We start from the raw sequence: 15,735 nt of genomic DNA, 5'->3' as shown, positions 1-15,735 counted from the left end.
GATGACATGTGCCCTCAATCTTTTGTTTATTTCTGAATGATTTCAGAGCAAGAATAGTGGGAATTGTGATAATTTATTTCTCAGAATTGGAATCAATACAGAAGAAAGTGGAGCACAAGGCATTGTTCTAGTCTTCTTTGTGATTTGATTCCCTCAGAGCTTTGCAATGCAATCAAAGAGCCACAATTCCATTTCTCACAAAGATTCAGGACATCTTAAATTTTACCTGTCTTCAGTTAAAGACAAATGATAATGGCATAAATATTGTCATAACTGGAAGAAGCAACACACATGTGCAATTGGGACCACATCAAGTACCAATCAGACAGAAGGAAACACTTGGCTGCAATTATTATCTTTTGGTCCTGTTTTTGAATCTGTCTTAAAACAGCAATAGGGTTGTATTCCCATACCGGGAGTCAAACCCGGGCCGCCTGGGTGAAAACCAGGAATCCTAACCGCTAGACCATATGGGAAGATGTCGATTGCATCCTTCACTGTTTCATATAATATAAAAAAAAACATTTCACTGACATTATTTTGTTAAACAAAAATAATCCCACCATTTCAAAAATGACGTAAATAAAGCAGGAGCCTTGTTAGCGCAGTAGGTAGCGCGTCAGTCTCATAATCTGAAGGTCGTGAGTTCAATCCTCACACAGGGCATTTTTATTGATGTTTGTTTTGAGAGCATGGCATTGCAATCTAAGAGATGCAGCACTTTGTCTAACAAACTTGACTGCATTCAAATTTTACCTTTCTTGTTGAGTGGAGTATTCTGTTTTTTTTTTTTTCAAAATAAGCTTTCATAACTCACGTGACCACTAATAGATTTCAGACCAGCAATATCAGAAAAGATATCAAATAATTTGTCCAAGATGGACCCTATTTATATAAAATAGTTAATAGAAATCATTTTTCATGATCATAGGCAAAACTTTGTCCTCAGAAATCTTACCGCCAATGGATTTTAGACCTTAATTAATGGCAAAGGTGTGTTCAAATCACTTATCACATTTACAACAATTTTTTATTTTGTGTTTCATGCTTTTTGCCCTGATAGAGGTACATTGCAATCTCCAAGCCTCTATTCTGTTACTTACAATATTGATAGAACATTTGGAAATTTTTCCTCTAAGAATTGGTGGAGTTTTCTGTTTCTAAGATGACATGTGCCCTCAATCTTTTGTTTATTTCTGAATGATTTCAGAGCAAGAATAGGGGGAATTGTGATAATTTATTTCTCAGAATTGGAATCAATACAGAAGAAAGTGGAGCACAAGGCATTGTTCTAGTCTTCTTTGTGATTTTATTCCCTCAGAGCTTTGCAATGCAATCAAAGAGCCACAATTCCATTTCTCACAAAGATTCAGGACATCTTAAATTTTACCTGTCTTCAGTTAAAGACAAATGATAATGGCATAAATATTGTCATTACTGGAAGAAGCAACACACATGTGCAATTGGGACCACATCAGGTACCAATCAGACAGAAGGAAACACTTGGCTGCAATTATTATCTTTTGGTCCTCTGTTTTTGAATCTGTCTTAAAACAGCAATAAGGTTGTATTCTCATACCGGGAGTCGAACCCGGGCCGCCTGGGTGAAAACCAGGAATCCTAACCGCTAGACCATATGGGAAGATGTCGATTGCGTCCTTCACTGTTTCATATAATATAAAAAAAAACATTTCACTGACATTATTTTGTTAAACAAAAATAATCCCACCATTTCAAAAATGACGTAAATAAAGCAGGAGCCTTGTTAGCGCAGTAGGTAGCGCGTCAGTCTCATAATCTGAAGGTTGTGAGTTCAATCCTCACACAGGGCATTTTTATTGATGTTTGTTTTGAGAGCATGGCATTGCAATCTAAGAGATGCAGCACTTTGTCTAACAAACTTGACTGCATTCAAATTTTACCTTTCTTGTTGAGTGGAGTATTCTGTTTTTTTTTTTTTCAAAATAAGCTTTCATAACTCACGTGACCACTAATAGATTTCAGACCAGCAATATCAGAAAAGATATCAAATAATTTGTCCAAGATGGACCCTATTTATATAAAATAGTTAATAGAAATTATTTTTCATGGTCATAGTCAAAACTTTGTCCTCAGAAATCTTACCGCCAATGGATTTTAGACCTTAATTAATGGCAAAGGTGTGTTCAAATCACTTATCACATTTACAACAATTTTTTATTTTGTGTTTCATGCTTTTTGCCCTGATAGAGGTACATTGCAATCTCCAAGCCTCTATTCTGTTACTTACAATATTGATAGAACATTTGGAAATTTTTCCTCTAAGAATTGGTGGAGTTTTCTGTTTCTAAGATGACATGTGCCCTCAATCTTTTGTTTATTTCTGAATGATTTCAGAGCAAGAATAGTGGGAATTGTGATAATTTATTTCTCAGAATTGGAATCAATACAGAAGAAAGTGGAGCACAAGGCATTGTTCTAGTCTTCTTTGTGATTTTATTCCCTCAGAGCTTTGCAATGCAATCAAAGAGCCACAATTCCATTTCTCACAAAGATTCAGGACATCTTAAATTTTACCTGTCTTCAGTTAAAGACAAATGATAATGGCATAAATATTGTCATTACTGGAAGAAGCAACACACATGTGCAATTGGGACCACATCAGGTACCAATCAGACAGAAGGAAACACTTGGCTGCAATTATTATCTTTTGGTCCTCTGTTTTTGAATCTGTCTTAAAACAGCAATAAGGTTGTATTCCCATACCGGGAGTCGAACCCGGGCCGCCTGGGTGAAAACCAGGAATCCTAACCGCTAGACCATATGGGAAGATGTCGATTGCGTCCTTCACTGTTTCATATAATATAAAAAAAAACATTTCACTGACATTATTTTGTTAAACAAAAATAATCCCACCATTTCAAAAATGAAGTAAATAAAGCAGGAGCCTTGTTAGCGCAGTAGGTAGCGCGTCAGTCTCATAATCTGAAGGTCGTGAGTTCAATCCTCACACAGGGCATTTTTATTGATGTTTGTTTTGAGAGCATGGCATTGCAATCTAAGAGATGCAGCACTTTGTCTAACAAACTTGACTGCATTCAAATTTTACCTTTCTTGTTGAGTGGAGTATTCTGTTTTTTTTTTCAAAATAAGCTTTCATAACTCACCTGACCACTAATAGTTTTCAGACCAGCAATATCAGAAAAGATATCAAATAATTTGTCCAAGATGGACCCTATTTATATAAAATAGTTAATAGAAATCATTTTTCATGATCATAGTCAAAACTTTGTCCTCAGAAATCTTACCGCCAATGGATTTTAGACCTTAATTAATGGCAAAGGTGTGTTCAAATCACTTATCACATTTACAACAATTTTTTATTTTGTGTTTCATGCTTTTTGCCCTGATAGAGGTACATTGCAATCTCCAAGCCTCTATTCTGTTACTTACAATATTGATAGAACATTTGGAAATTTTTCCTCTAAGAATTGGTGGAGTTTTCTGTTTCTAAGATGACATGTGCCCTCAATCTTTTGTTTATTTCTGAATGATTTCAGAGCAAGAATAGGGGGAATTGTGATAATTTATTTCTCAGAATTGGAATCAATACAGAAGAAAGTGGAGCACAAGGCATTGTTCTAGTCTTCTTTGTGATTTTATTCCCTCAGAGCTTTGCAATGCAATCAAAGAGCCACAATTCCATTTCTCACAAAGATTCAGGACATCTTAAATTTTACCTGTCTTCAGTTAAAGACAAATGATAATGGCATAAATATTGTCATTACTGGAAGAAGCAACACACATGTGCAATTGGGACCACATCAGGTACCAATCAGACAGAAGGAAACACTTGGCTGCAATTATTATCTTTTGGTCCTCTGTTTTGGAATCTGTCTTAAAACAGCAATAAGGTTGTATTCTCATACCGGGAGTCGAACCCGGGCCGCCTGGGTGAAAACCAGGAATCCTAACCGCTAGACCATATGGGAAGATGTCAGTTGCGTCCTTCACTGTTTCATATAATATAAAAAAAAACATTTCACTGACATTATTTTGTTAAACAAAAATAATCCCACCATTTCAAAAATGACGTAAATAAAGCAGGAGCCTTGTTAGCGCAGTAGGTAGCGCGTCAGTCTCATAATCTGAAGGTTGTGAGTTCAATCCTCACACAGGGCATTTTTATTGATGTTTGTTTTGAGAGCATGGCATTGCAATCTAATAGATGCAGCACTTTGTCTAACAAACTTGACTGCATTCAAATTTTACCTTTCTTTTTGAGTGGAGTATTCTGTTTTTTTTTTTTCAAAATAAGCTTTCATAACTCCCGTGACCACTAATAGATTTCAGACCAGCAATATCAGAAAAGATATCAAATAATTTGTCCAAGATGGACCCTATTTATATAAAATAGTTAATAGAAATCATTTTTCATGGTCATAGTCAAAACTTTGTCCTCAGAAATCTTACCGCCAATGGATTTTAGACCTTAATTAATGGCAAAGGTGTGTTCAAATCACTTATCACATTTACAACAATTTTTTATTTTGTGTTTCATGCTTTTTGCCCTGATAGAGGTACATTGCAATCTCCAAGCCTCTATTCTGTTACTTACAATATTGATAGAACATTTGGAAATTTTTCCTCTAAGAATTGGTGGAGTTTTCTGTTTCTAAGATGACATGTGCCCTCAATCTTTTGTTTATTTCTGAATGATTTCAGAGCAAGAATAGGGGGAATTGTGATAATTTATTTCTCAGAATTGGAATCAATACAGAAGAAAGTGGAGCACAAGGCATTGTTCTAGTCTTCTTTGTGATTTTATTCCCTCAGAGCTTTGCAATGCAATCAAAGAGCCACAATTCCATTTCTCACAAAGATTCAGGACATCTTAAATTTTACCTGTCTTCAGTTAAAGACAAATGATAATGGCATAAATATTGTCATTACTGGAAGAAGCAACACACATGTGCAATTGGGACCACATCAGGTACCAATCAGACAGAAGGAAACACTTGGCTGCAATTATTATCTTTTGGTCCTCTGTTTTTGAATCTGTCTTAAAACAGCAATAAGGTTGTATTCTCATACTGGGAGTCGAACCCGGGCCGCCTGGGTGAAAACCAGGAATCCTAACCGCTAGACCATATGGGAAGATGTCGATTGCGTCCTTCACTGTTTCATATAATATAAAAAAAAACATTTCACTGACATTATTTTGTTAAACAAAAATAATCCCACCATTTCAAAAATGACGTAAATAAAGCAGGAGCCTTGTTAGCGCAGTAGGTAGCGCGTCAGTCTCATAATCTGAAGGTTGTGAGTTCAATCCTCACACAGGGCATTTTTATTGATGTTTGTTTTGAGAGCATGGCATTGCAATCTAAGAGATGCAGCACTTTGTCTAACAAACTTGACTGCATTCAAATTTTACCTTTCTTGTTGAGTGGAGTATTCTGTTTTTTTTTTTTTCAAAATAAGCTTTCATAACTCACGTGACCACTAATAGATTTCAGACCAGCAATATCAGAAAAGATATCAAATAATTTGTCCAAGATGGACCCTATTTATATAAAATAGTTAATAGAAATTATTTTTCATGGTCATAGTCAAAACTTTGTCCTCAGAAATCTTACCGCCAATGGATTTTAGACCTTAATTAATGGCAAAGGTGTGTTCAAATCACTTATCACATTTACAACAATTTTTTATTTTGTGTTTCATGCTTTTTGCCCTGATAGAGGTACATTGCAATCTCCAAGCCTCTATTCTGTTACTTACAATATTGATAGAACATTTGGAAATTTTTCCTCTAAGAATTGGTGGAGTTTTCTGTTTCTAAGATGACATGTGCCCTCAATCTTTTGTTTATTTCTGAATGATTTCAGAGCAAGAATAGTGGGAATTGTGATAATTTATTTCTCAGAATTGGAATCAATACAGAAGAAAGTGGAGCACAAGGCATTGTTCTAGTCTTCTTTGTGATTTTATTCCCTCAGAGCTTTGCAATGCAATCAAAGAGCCACAATTCCATTTCTCACAAAGATTCAGGACATCTTAAATTTTACCTGTCTTCAGTTAAAGACAAATGATAATGGCATAAATATTGTCATTACTGGAAGAAGCAACACACATGTGCAATTGGGACCACATCAGGTACCAATCAGACAGAAGGAAACACTTGGCTGCAATTATTATCTTTTGGTCCTCTGTTTTTGAATCTGTCTTAAAACAGCAATAAGGTTGTATTCCCATACCGGGAGTCGAACCCGGGCCGCCTGGGTGAAAACCAGGAATCCTAACCGCTAGACCATATGGGAAGATGTCGATTGCGTCCTTCACTGTTTCATATAATATAAAAAAAAACATTTCACTGACATTATTTTGTTAAACAAAAATAATCCCACCATTTCAAAAATGAAGTAAATAAAGCAGGAGCCTTGTTAGCGCAGTAGGTAGCGCGTCAGTCTCATAATCTGAAGGTCGTGAGTTCAATCCTCACACAGGGCATTTTTATTGATGTTTGTTTTGAGAGCATGGCATTGCAATCTAAGAGATGCAGCACTTTGTCTAACAAACTTGACTGCATTCAAATTTTACCTTTCTTGTTGAGTGGAGTATTCTGTTTTTTTTTTCAAAATAAGCTTTCATAACTCACCTGACCACTAATAGTTTTCAGACCAGCAATATCAGAAAAGATATCAAATAATTTGTCCAAGATGGACCCTATTTATATAAAATAGTTAATAGAAATCATTTTTCATGATCATAGTCAAAACTTTGTCCTCAGAAATCTTACCGCCAATGGATTTTAGACCTTAATTAATGGCAAAGGTGTGTTCAAATCACTTATCACATTTACAACAATTTTTTATTTTGTGTTTCATGCTTTTTGCCCTGATAGAGGTACATTGCAATCTCCAAGCCTCTATTCTGTTACTTACAATATTGATAGAACATTTGGAAATTTTTCCTCTAAGAATTGGTGGAGTTTTCTGTTTCTAAGATGACATGTGCCCTCAATCTTTTGTTTATTTCTGAATGATTTCAGAGCAAGAATAGGGGGAATTGTGATAATTTATTTCTCAGAATTGGAATCAATACAGAAGAAAGTGGAGCACAAGGCATTGTTCTAGTCTTCTTTGTGATTTTATTCCCTCAGAGCTTTGCAATGCAATCAAAGAGCCACAATTCCATTTCTCACAAAGATTCAGGACATCTTAAATTTTACCTGTCTTCAGTTAAAGACAAATGATAATGGCATAAATATTGTCATTACTGGAAGAAGCAACACACATGTGCAATTGGGACCACATCAGGTACCAATCAGACAGAAGGAAACACTTGGCTGCAATTATTATCTTTTGGTCCTCTGTTTTTGAATCTGTCTTAAAACAGCAATAAGGTTGTATTCTCATACCGGGAGTCGAACCCGGGCCGCCTGGGTGAAAACCAGGAATCCTAACCGCTAGACCATATGGGAAGATGTCGATTGCGTCCTTCACTGTTTCATATAATATAAAAAAAAACATTTCACTGACATTATTTTGTTAAACAAAAATAATCCCACCATTTCAAAAATGACGTAAATAAAGCAGGAGCCTTGTTAGCGCAGTAGGTAGCGCGTCAGTCTCATAATCTGAAGGTTGTGAGTTCAATCCTCACACAGGGCATTTTTATTGATGTTTGTTTTGAGAGCATGGCATTGCAATCTAATAGATGCAGCACTTTGTCTAACAAACTTGACTGCATTCAAATTTTACCTTTCTTTTTGAGTGGAGTATTCTGTTTTTTTTTTTTCAAAATAAGCTTTCATAACTCCCGTGACCACTAATAGATTTCAGACCAGCAATATCAGAAAAGATATCAAATAATTTGTCCAAGATGGACCCTATTTATATAAAATAGTTAATAGAAATCATTTTTCATGGTCATAGTCAAAACTTTGTCCTCAGAAATCTTACCGCCAATGGATTTTAGACCTTAATTAATGGCAAAGGTGTGTTCAAATCACTTATCACATTTACAACAATTTTTTATTTTGTGTTTCATGCTTTTTGCCCTGATAGAGGTACATTGCAATCTCCAAGCCTCTATTCTGTTACTTACAATATTGATAGAACATTTGGAAATTTTTCCTCTAAGAATTGGTGGAGTTTTCTGTTTCTAAGATGACATGTGCCCTCAATCTTTTGTTTATTTCTGAATGATTTCAGAGCAAGAATAGTGGGAATTGTGATAATTTATTTCTCAGAATTGGAATCAATACAGAAGAAAGTGGAGCACAAGGCATTGTTCTAGTCTTCTTTGTGATTTTATTCCCTCAGAGCTTTGCAATGCAATCAAAGAGCCACAATTCCATTTCTCACAAAGATGCAGGACATCTTAAATTTTACCTGTCTTCAGTTAAAGACAAATGATAATGGCATAAATATTGTCATTACTGGAAGAAGCAACACACATGTGCAATTGGGACCACATCAGGTACCAATCAGACAGAAGGAAACACTTGGCTGCAATTATTATCTTTTGGTCCTCTGTTTTTGAATCTGTCTTAAAACAGCAATAAGGTTGTATTCCCATACCGGGAGTCGAACCCGGGCCGCCTGGGTGAAAACCAGGAATCCTAACCGCTAGACCATATGGGAAGATGTCGATTGCGTCCTTCACTGTTTCATATAATATAAAAAAAAACATTTCACTGACATTATTTTGTTAAACAAAAATAATCCCACCATTTCAAAAATGAAGTAAATAAAGCAGGAGCCTTGTTAGCGCAGTAGGTAGCGCGTCAGTCTCATAATCTGAAGGTCGTGAGTTCATTCCTCACACAGGGCATTTTTATTGATGTTTGTTTTGAGAGCATGGCATTGCAATCTAAGAGATGCAGCACTTTGTCTAACAAACTTGACTGCATTCAAATTTTACCTTTCTTGTTGAGTGGAGTATTCTGTTTTTTTTTTCAAAATAAGCTTTCATAACTCACCTGACCACTAATAGTTTTCAGACCAGCAATATCAGAAAAGATATCAAATAATTTGTCCAAGATGGACCCTATTTATATAAAATAGTTAATAGAAATCATTTTTCATGATCATAGTCAAAACTTTGTCCTCAGAAATCTTACCGCCAATGGATTTTAGACCTTAATTAATGGCAAAGGTGTGTTCAAATCACTTATCACATTTACAACAATTTTTTATTTTGTGTTTCATGCTTTTTGCCCTGATAGAGGTACATTGCAATCTCCAAGCCTCTATTCTGTTACTTACAATATTGATAGAACATTTGGAAATTTTTCCTCTAAGAATTGGTGGAGTTTTCTGTTTCTAAGATGACATGTGCCCTCAATCTTTTGTTTATTTCTGAATGATTTCAGAGCAAGAATAGTGGGAATTGTGATAATTTATTTCTCAGAATTGGAATCAATACAGAAGAAAGTGGAGCACAAGGCATTGTTCTAGTCTTCTTTGTGATTTTATTCCCTCAGAGCTTTGCAATGCAATCAAAGAGCCACAATTCCATTTCTCACAAAGATTCAGGACATCTTAAATTTTACCTGTCTTCAGTTAAAGACAAATGATAATGGCATAAATATTGTCATTACTGGAAGAAGCAACACACATGTGCAATTGGGACCACATCAGGTACCAATCAGACAGAAGGAAACACTTGGCTGCAATTATTATCTTTTGGTCCTCTGTTTTTGAATCTGTCTTAAAACAGCAATAAGGTTGTATTCCCATACCGGGAGTCGAACCCGGGCCGCCTGGGTGAAAACCAGGAATCCTAACCGCTAGACCATATGGGAAGATGTCGATTGCGTCCTTCACTGTTTCATATAATATAAAAAAAAACATTTCACTGACATTATTTTGTTAAACAAAAATAATCCCACCATTTCAAAAATGAAGTAAATAAAGCAGGAGCCTTGTTAGCGCAGTAGGTAGCGCGTCAGTCTCATAATCTGAAGGTCGTGAGTTCAATCCTCACACAGGGCATTTTTATTGATGTTTGTTTTGAGAGCATGGCATTGCAATCTAAGAGATGCAGCACTTTGTCTAACAAACTTGACTGCATTCAAATTTTACCTTTCTTGTTGAGTGGAGTATTCTGTTTTTTTTTTTTCAAAATAATCTTTCATAACTCACGTGACCACTAATAGATTTCAGACCAGCAATATCAGAAAAGATATCAAATAATTTGTCCAAGATGGACACTATTTATATAAAATAGTTAATAGAAATCATTTTTCATGGTCATAGTCAAAACTTTGTCCTCAGAAATCTTACCACCAATGGATTTTAGACCTTAATTAATGGCAAAGGTGTGTTCAAATCACTTATCACATTTACAACAATTTTTTATTTTGTGTTTCATGCTTTTTGCCCTGATAGAGGTACATTGCAATCTCCAAGCCTCTATTCTGTTACTTACAATATTGATAGAACATTTGGAAATTTTTCCTCTAAGAATTGGTGGAGTTTTCTGTTTCTAAGATGACATGTGCCCTCAATCTTTTGTTTATTTCTGAATGATTTCAGAGCAAGAATAGTGGGAATTGTGATAATTTATTTCTCAGAATTGGAATCAATACAGAAGAAAGTGGAGCACAAGGCATTGTTCTAGTCTTCTTTGTGATTTTATTCCCTCAGAGCTTTGCAATGCAATCAAAGAGCCACAATTCCATTTCTCACAAAGATTCAGGACATCTTAAATTTTACCTGTCTTCAGTTAAAGACAAATGATAATGGCATAAATATTGTCATAACTGGAAGAAGCAACACACATGTGCAATTGGGACCACATCAGGTACCAATCAGACAGAAGGAAACACATGGCTGCAATTATCTTTTGGTCCTCTGTTTTTGAATCTGTCTTAAAACAGCAATAAGGTTGCATTCCCACACCGGGAGTCAAACCAGGGCTGCCTGGGTGAAAACCAGGAATCCTAACCGCTAGACCATATGGGAAGACGTCGATTGCGTCCTTCACTGTTTCATATAATATAAAAAAAAAATTTAACTGACATTATTTTGTTAAACAAGAATAATCCCACCATCTCAAAAATGAAGTAAATAAGGCAGGAGCCTTGTAAGCGCAGGAGGTAGCGCGTCAGTCTCATAATCTGAAGGTCGTGAGTTCAATCCTCACACAGGGCATTTTTATTGATGTTTGTTTTGAGAGCATGGCATTGCAATCTAAGAGATGCAGCACTTTGTCTAACAAACTTGACTGCATTCAAATTTTACCTTTCTTGTTGAGTGGAGTATTCTGTTTTTTTTTTTTCAAAATAAGCTTTCATAACTCACGTGACCACTAATAGATTTCAGACCAGCAATATCAGAAAAGATATCAAATAATTTGTCCAAGATGGACCCTATTTATATAAAATAGTTAATAGAAATCATTTTTCATGGTCATAGTCAAAACTTTGTCCTCAGAAATCTTACCGCCAATGGATTTTAGACCTTAATTAATGGCAAAGGTGTGTTCAAATCACTTTTTTAATTTCAGAGCAAGAATAGTGGGAATTGTGATAATTTATTTCTCAGAATTGGAATCAATACAGAAGAAAGTGGAGCACAAGGCATTGTTCTAGTCTTCTTTGTGATTTTATTCCCTCAGAGCTTTGCAATGCAATCAAAGAGCCACAATTCCATTTCTCACAAAGATTCAGGACATCTTAAATTTTACCTGTCTTCAGTTAAAGACAAATGATAATGGCATAAATATTGTCATAACTGGAAGAAGCAACACACATGTGCAATTGGGACCACATCAGGTACCAATCAGACAGAAGGAAACACTTGGCTGCAATTATTATCTTTTGGTCCTCTGTTTTTGAATCTGTCTTAAAACAGCAATAAGGTTGTATTCCCATACCGGGAGTCGAACCCGGGCCGCCTGGGTGAAAACCAGGAATCCTAACCGCTAGACCATATGGGAAGATGTCGATTGCGTCCTTCACTGTTTCATATAATATAAAAAAAAACATTTCACTGACATTATTTTGTTAAACAAAAATAATCCCACCATTTCAAAAATGACGTAAATAAAGCAGGAGCCTTGTTAGCGCAGTAGGTAGCGCGTCAGTCTCATAATCTGAAGGTTGTGAGTTCAATCCTCACACAGGGCATTTTTATTGATGTTTGTTTTGAGAGCATGGCATTGCAATCTAATAGATGCAGCACTTTGTCTAACAAACTTGACTGCATTCAAATTTTACCTTTCTTTTTGAGTGGAGTATTCTGTTTTTTTTTTTTCAAAATAAGCTTTCATAACTCCCGTGACCACTAATAGATTTCAGACCAGCAATATCAGAAAAGATATCAAATAATTTGTCCAAGATGGACCCTATTTATATAAAATAGTTAATAGAAATCATTTTTCATGGTCATAGTCAAAACTTTGTCCTCAGAAATCTTACCGCCAATGGATTTTAGACCTTAATTAATGGCAAAGGTGTGTTCAAATCACTTATCACATTTACAACAATTTTTTATTTTGTGTTTCATGCTTTTTGCCCTGATAGAGGTACATTGCAATCTCCAAGCCTCTATTCTGTTACTTACAATATTGATAGAACATTTGGAAATTTTTCCTCTAAGAATTGGTGGAGTTTTCTGTTTCTAAGATGACATGTGCCCTCAATCTTTTGTTTATTTCTGAATGATTTCAGAGCAAGAATAGGGGGAATTGTGATAATTTATTTCTCAGAATTGGAATCAATACAGAAGAAAGTGGAGCACAAGGCATTGTTCTAGTCTTCTTTGTGATTTTATTCCCTCAGAGCTTTGCAATGCAATCAAAGAGCCACAATTCCATTTCTCACAAAGATTCAGGACATCTTAAATTTTACCTGTCTTCAGTTAAAGACAAATGATAATGGCATAAATATTGTCATTACTGGAAGAAGCAACACACATGTGCAATTGGGACCACATCAGGTACCAATCAGACAGAAGGAAACACTTGGCTGCAATTATTATCTTTTGGTCCTCTGTTTTTGAATCTGTCTTAAAACAGCAATAAGGTTGTATTCTCATACTGGGAGTCGAACCCGGGCCGCCTGGGTGAAAACCAGGAATCCTAACCGCTAGACCATATGGGAAGATGTCGATTGCGTCCTTCACTGTTTCATATAATATAAAAAAAAACATTTCACTGACATTATTTTGTTAAACAAAAATAATCCCACCATTTCAAAAATGACGTAAATAAAGCAGGAGCCTTGTTAGCGCAGTAGGTAGCGCGTCAGTCTCATAATCTGAAGGTTGTGAGTTCAATCCTCACACAGGGCATTTTTATTGATGTTTGTTTTGAGAGCATGGCATTGCAATCTAAGAGATGCAGCACTTTGTCTAACAAACTTGACTGCATTCAAATTTTACCTTTCTTGTTGAGTGGAGTATTCTGTTTTTTTTTTTTTCAAAATAAGCTTTCATAACTCACGTGACCACTAATAGATTTCAGACCAGCAATATCAGAAAAGATATCAAATAATTTGTCCAAGATGGACCCTATTTATATAAAATAGTTAATAGAAATTATTTTTCATGGTCATAGTCAAAACTTTGTCCTCAGAAATCTTACCGCCAATGGATTTTAGACCTTAATTAATGGCAAAGGTGTGTTCAAATCACTTATCACATTTACAACAATTTTTTATTTTGTGTTTCATGCTTTTTGCCCTGATAGAGGTACATTGCAATCTCCAAGCCTCTATTCTGTTACTTACAATATTGATAGAACATTTGGAAATTTTTCCTCTAAGAATTGGTGGAGTTTTCTGTTTCTAAGATGACATGTGCCCTCAATCTTTTGTTTATTTCTGAATGATTTCAGAGCAAGAATAGTGGGAATTGTGATAATTTATTTCTCAGAATTGGAATCAATACAGAAGAAAGTGGAGCACAAGGCATTGTTCTAGTCTTCTTTGTGATTTTATTCCCTCAGAGCTTTGCAATGCAATCAAAGAGCCACAATTCCATTTCTCACAAAGATTCAGGACATCTTAAATTTTACCTGTCTTCAGTTAAAGACAAATGATAATGGCATAAATATTGTCATTACTGGAAGAAGCAACACACATGTGCAATTGGGACCACATCAGGTACCAATCAGACAGAAGGAAACACTTGGCTGCAATTATTATCTTTTGGTCCTCTGTTTTTGAATCTGTCTTAAAACAGCAATAAGGTTGTATTCCCATACCGGGAGTCGAACCCGGGCCGCCTGGGTGAAAACCAGGAATCCTAACCGCTAGACCATATGGGAAGATGTCGATTGCGTCCTTCACTGTTTCATATAATATAAAAAAAAACATTTCACTGACATTATTTTGTTAAACAAAAATAATCCCACCATTTCAAAAATGAAGTAAATAAAGCAGGAGCCTTGTTAGCGCAGTAGGTAGCGCGTCAGTCTCATAATCTGAAGGTCGTGAGTTCAATCCTCACACAGGGCATTTTTATTGATGTTTGTTTTGAGAGCATGGCATTGCAATCTAAGAGATGCAGCACTTTGTCTAACAAACTTGACTGCATTCAAATTTTACCTTTCTTGTTGAGTGGAGTATTCTGTTTTTTTTTTCAAAATAAGCTTTCATAACTCACCTGACCACTAATAGTTTTCAGACCAGCAATATCAGAAAAGATATCAAATAATTTGTCCAAGATGGACCCTATTTATATAAAATAGTTAATAGAAATCATTTTTCATGATCATAGTCAAAACTTTGTCCTCAGAAATCTTACCGCCAATGGATTTTAGACCTTAATTAATGGCAAAGGTGTGTTCAAATCACTTATCACATTTACAACAATTTTTTATTTTGTGTTTCATGCTTTTTGCCCTGATAGAGGTACATTGCAATCTCCAAGCCTCTATTCTGTTACTTACAATATTGATAGAACATTTGGAAATTTTTCCTCTAAGAATTGGTGGAGTTTTCTGTTTCTAAGATGACATGTGCCCTCAAACTTTTGTTTATTTCTGAATGATTTCAGAGCAAGAATAGGGGGAATTGTGATAATTTATTTCTCAGAATTGGAATCAATACAGAAGAAAGTGGAGCACAAGGCATTGTTCTAGTCTTCTTTGTGATTTTATTCCCTCAGAGCTTTGCAATGCAATCAAAGAGCCACAATTCCATTTCTCACAAAGATTCAGGACATCTTAAATTTTACCTGTCTTCAGTTAAAGACAAATGATAATGGCATAAATATTGTCATTACTGGAAGAAGCAACACACATGTGCAATTGGGACCACATCAGGTACCAATCAGACAGAAGGAAACACTTGGCTGCAATTATTATCTTTTGGTCCTCTGTTTTTGAATCTGTCTTAAAACAGCAATAAGGTTGTATTCTCATACCGGGAGTCGAACCCGGGCCGCCTGGGTGAAAACCAGGAATCCTAACCGCTAGACCATATGGGAAGATGTCGATTGCGTCCTTCACTGTTTCATATAATATAAAAAAAAACATTTCACTGACATTATTTTGTTAAACAAAAATAATCCCACCATTTCAAAAATGACGTAAATAAAGCAGGAGCCTTGTTAGCGCAGTAGGTAGCGCGTCAGTCTCATAATCTGAAGGTTGTGAGTTCAATCCTCACACAGGGCATTTTTATTGATGTTTGTTTTGAGAGCATGGCATTGCAATCTAATAGATGCAGCACTTTGTCTAACAAACTTGACTGCATTCAAATTTTACCTTTCTTTTTGAGTGGAGTATTCTGTTTTT

General features: G+C 35.5%; 27 non-coding genes across 27 annotated transcripts; 14 read left to right on the top strand and 13 right to left on the bottom strand.

Annotated features, from left to right (window-relative positions):
- Nucleotides 1–404: 404 nt before the first annotated feature.
- TRNAE-UUC (transfer RNA glutamic acid (anticodon UUC)) lies at nucleotides 405–476 on the bottom strand. The gene has a single exon. It is a non-coding gene; the product is annotated as a tRNA-Glu (tRNA).
- Nucleotides 477–593: 117 nt separating this feature from the next.
- Nucleotides 594–666, top strand: TRNAM-CAU (transfer RNA methionine (anticodon CAU)). Its single transcript has one exon. It is a non-coding gene; the product is annotated as a tRNA-Met (tRNA).
- A 904-nt stretch (nucleotides 667–1,570) lies between these two features.
- TRNAE-UUC (transfer RNA glutamic acid (anticodon UUC)) lies at nucleotides 1,571–1,642 on the bottom strand. The gene has a single exon. It is a non-coding gene; the product is annotated as a tRNA-Glu (tRNA).
- Nucleotides 1,643–1,759: 117 nt separating this feature from the next.
- On the top strand, nucleotides 1,760–1,832 carry TRNAM-CAU (transfer RNA methionine (anticodon CAU)). Its single transcript has one exon. It is a non-coding gene; the product is annotated as a tRNA-Met (tRNA).
- A 904-nt stretch (nucleotides 1,833–2,736) lies between these two features.
- On the bottom strand, nucleotides 2,737–2,808 carry TRNAE-UUC (transfer RNA glutamic acid (anticodon UUC)). The gene has a single exon. It is a non-coding gene; the product is annotated as a tRNA-Glu (tRNA).
- A 117-nt stretch (nucleotides 2,809–2,925) lies between these two features.
- On the top strand, nucleotides 2,926–2,998 carry TRNAM-CAU (transfer RNA methionine (anticodon CAU)). The gene has a single exon. It is a non-coding gene; the product is annotated as a tRNA-Met (tRNA).
- Nucleotides 2,999–3,899: 901 nt separating this feature from the next.
- Nucleotides 3,900–3,971, bottom strand: TRNAE-UUC (transfer RNA glutamic acid (anticodon UUC)). The gene has a single exon. It is a non-coding gene; the product is annotated as a tRNA-Glu (tRNA).
- A 117-nt stretch (nucleotides 3,972–4,088) lies between these two features.
- Nucleotides 4,089–4,161, top strand: TRNAM-CAU (transfer RNA methionine (anticodon CAU)). Its single transcript has one exon. It is a non-coding gene; the product is annotated as a tRNA-Met (tRNA).
- A 903-nt stretch (nucleotides 4,162–5,064) lies between these two features.
- On the bottom strand, nucleotides 5,065–5,136 carry TRNAE-UUC (transfer RNA glutamic acid (anticodon UUC)). The gene has a single exon. It is a non-coding gene; the product is annotated as a tRNA-Glu (tRNA).
- Nucleotides 5,137–5,253: 117 nt separating this feature from the next.
- On the top strand, nucleotides 5,254–5,326 carry TRNAM-CAU (transfer RNA methionine (anticodon CAU)). The gene has a single exon. It is a non-coding gene; the product is annotated as a tRNA-Met (tRNA).
- A 904-nt stretch (nucleotides 5,327–6,230) lies between these two features.
- TRNAE-UUC (transfer RNA glutamic acid (anticodon UUC)) lies at nucleotides 6,231–6,302 on the bottom strand. The gene has a single exon. It is a non-coding gene; the product is annotated as a tRNA-Glu (tRNA).
- Nucleotides 6,303–6,419: 117 nt separating this feature from the next.
- Nucleotides 6,420–6,492, top strand: TRNAM-CAU (transfer RNA methionine (anticodon CAU)). The gene has a single exon. It is a non-coding gene; the product is annotated as a tRNA-Met (tRNA).
- A 901-nt stretch (nucleotides 6,493–7,393) lies between these two features.
- TRNAE-UUC (transfer RNA glutamic acid (anticodon UUC)) lies at nucleotides 7,394–7,465 on the bottom strand. Its single transcript has one exon. It is a non-coding gene; the product is annotated as a tRNA-Glu (tRNA).
- A 117-nt stretch (nucleotides 7,466–7,582) lies between these two features.
- On the top strand, nucleotides 7,583–7,655 carry TRNAM-CAU (transfer RNA methionine (anticodon CAU)). The gene has a single exon. It is a non-coding gene; the product is annotated as a tRNA-Met (tRNA).
- Nucleotides 7,656–8,558: 903 nt separating this feature from the next.
- On the bottom strand, nucleotides 8,559–8,630 carry TRNAE-UUC (transfer RNA glutamic acid (anticodon UUC)). The gene has a single exon. It is a non-coding gene; the product is annotated as a tRNA-Glu (tRNA).
- A 117-nt stretch (nucleotides 8,631–8,747) lies between these two features.
- Nucleotides 8,748–8,820, top strand: TRNAM-CAU (transfer RNA methionine (anticodon CAU)). Its single transcript has one exon. It is a non-coding gene; the product is annotated as a tRNA-Met (tRNA).
- Nucleotides 8,821–9,721: 901 nt separating this feature from the next.
- Nucleotides 9,722–9,793, bottom strand: TRNAE-UUC (transfer RNA glutamic acid (anticodon UUC)). The gene has a single exon. It is a non-coding gene; the product is annotated as a tRNA-Glu (tRNA).
- A 117-nt stretch (nucleotides 9,794–9,910) lies between these two features.
- TRNAM-CAU (transfer RNA methionine (anticodon CAU)) lies at nucleotides 9,911–9,983 on the top strand. Its single transcript has one exon. It is a non-coding gene; the product is annotated as a tRNA-Met (tRNA).
- A 1,088-nt stretch (nucleotides 9,984–11,071) lies between these two features.
- On the top strand, nucleotides 11,072–11,144 carry TRNAM-CAU (transfer RNA methionine (anticodon CAU)). The gene has a single exon. It is a non-coding gene; the product is annotated as a tRNA-Met (tRNA).
- A 715-nt stretch (nucleotides 11,145–11,859) lies between these two features.
- Nucleotides 11,860–11,931, bottom strand: TRNAE-UUC (transfer RNA glutamic acid (anticodon UUC)). Its single transcript has one exon. It is a non-coding gene; the product is annotated as a tRNA-Glu (tRNA).
- Nucleotides 11,932–12,048: 117 nt separating this feature from the next.
- TRNAM-CAU (transfer RNA methionine (anticodon CAU)) lies at nucleotides 12,049–12,121 on the top strand. The gene has a single exon. It is a non-coding gene; the product is annotated as a tRNA-Met (tRNA).
- A 903-nt stretch (nucleotides 12,122–13,024) lies between these two features.
- Nucleotides 13,025–13,096, bottom strand: TRNAE-UUC (transfer RNA glutamic acid (anticodon UUC)). Its single transcript has one exon. It is a non-coding gene; the product is annotated as a tRNA-Glu (tRNA).
- A 117-nt stretch (nucleotides 13,097–13,213) lies between these two features.
- On the top strand, nucleotides 13,214–13,286 carry TRNAM-CAU (transfer RNA methionine (anticodon CAU)). The gene has a single exon. It is a non-coding gene; the product is annotated as a tRNA-Met (tRNA).
- A 904-nt stretch (nucleotides 13,287–14,190) lies between these two features.
- On the bottom strand, nucleotides 14,191–14,262 carry TRNAE-UUC (transfer RNA glutamic acid (anticodon UUC)). The gene has a single exon. It is a non-coding gene; the product is annotated as a tRNA-Glu (tRNA).
- A 117-nt stretch (nucleotides 14,263–14,379) lies between these two features.
- Nucleotides 14,380–14,452, top strand: TRNAM-CAU (transfer RNA methionine (anticodon CAU)). Its single transcript has one exon. It is a non-coding gene; the product is annotated as a tRNA-Met (tRNA).
- Nucleotides 14,453–15,353: 901 nt separating this feature from the next.
- TRNAE-UUC (transfer RNA glutamic acid (anticodon UUC)) lies at nucleotides 15,354–15,425 on the bottom strand. The gene has a single exon. It is a non-coding gene; the product is annotated as a tRNA-Glu (tRNA).
- Nucleotides 15,426–15,542: 117 nt separating this feature from the next.
- TRNAM-CAU (transfer RNA methionine (anticodon CAU)) lies at nucleotides 15,543–15,615 on the top strand. The gene has a single exon. It is a non-coding gene; the product is annotated as a tRNA-Met (tRNA).
- The last annotated feature ends 120 nt before the right edge of the window (nucleotides 15,616–15,735 follow it).

This window comes from Taudactylus pleione, unplaced genomic scaffold (assembly GCF_031769625.1).
Source record: "Taudactylus pleione unplaced genomic scaffold, aTauple2 ptg000248l, whole genome shotgun sequence".
Taxonomy (NCBI): Eukaryota; Metazoa; Chordata; class Amphibia; order Anura; family Myobatrachidae; genus Taudactylus; species Taudactylus pleione.
Note: the sequence above shows the minus strand (reverse complement) of the source record. Positions and strands in the feature narration are given on the sequence as shown.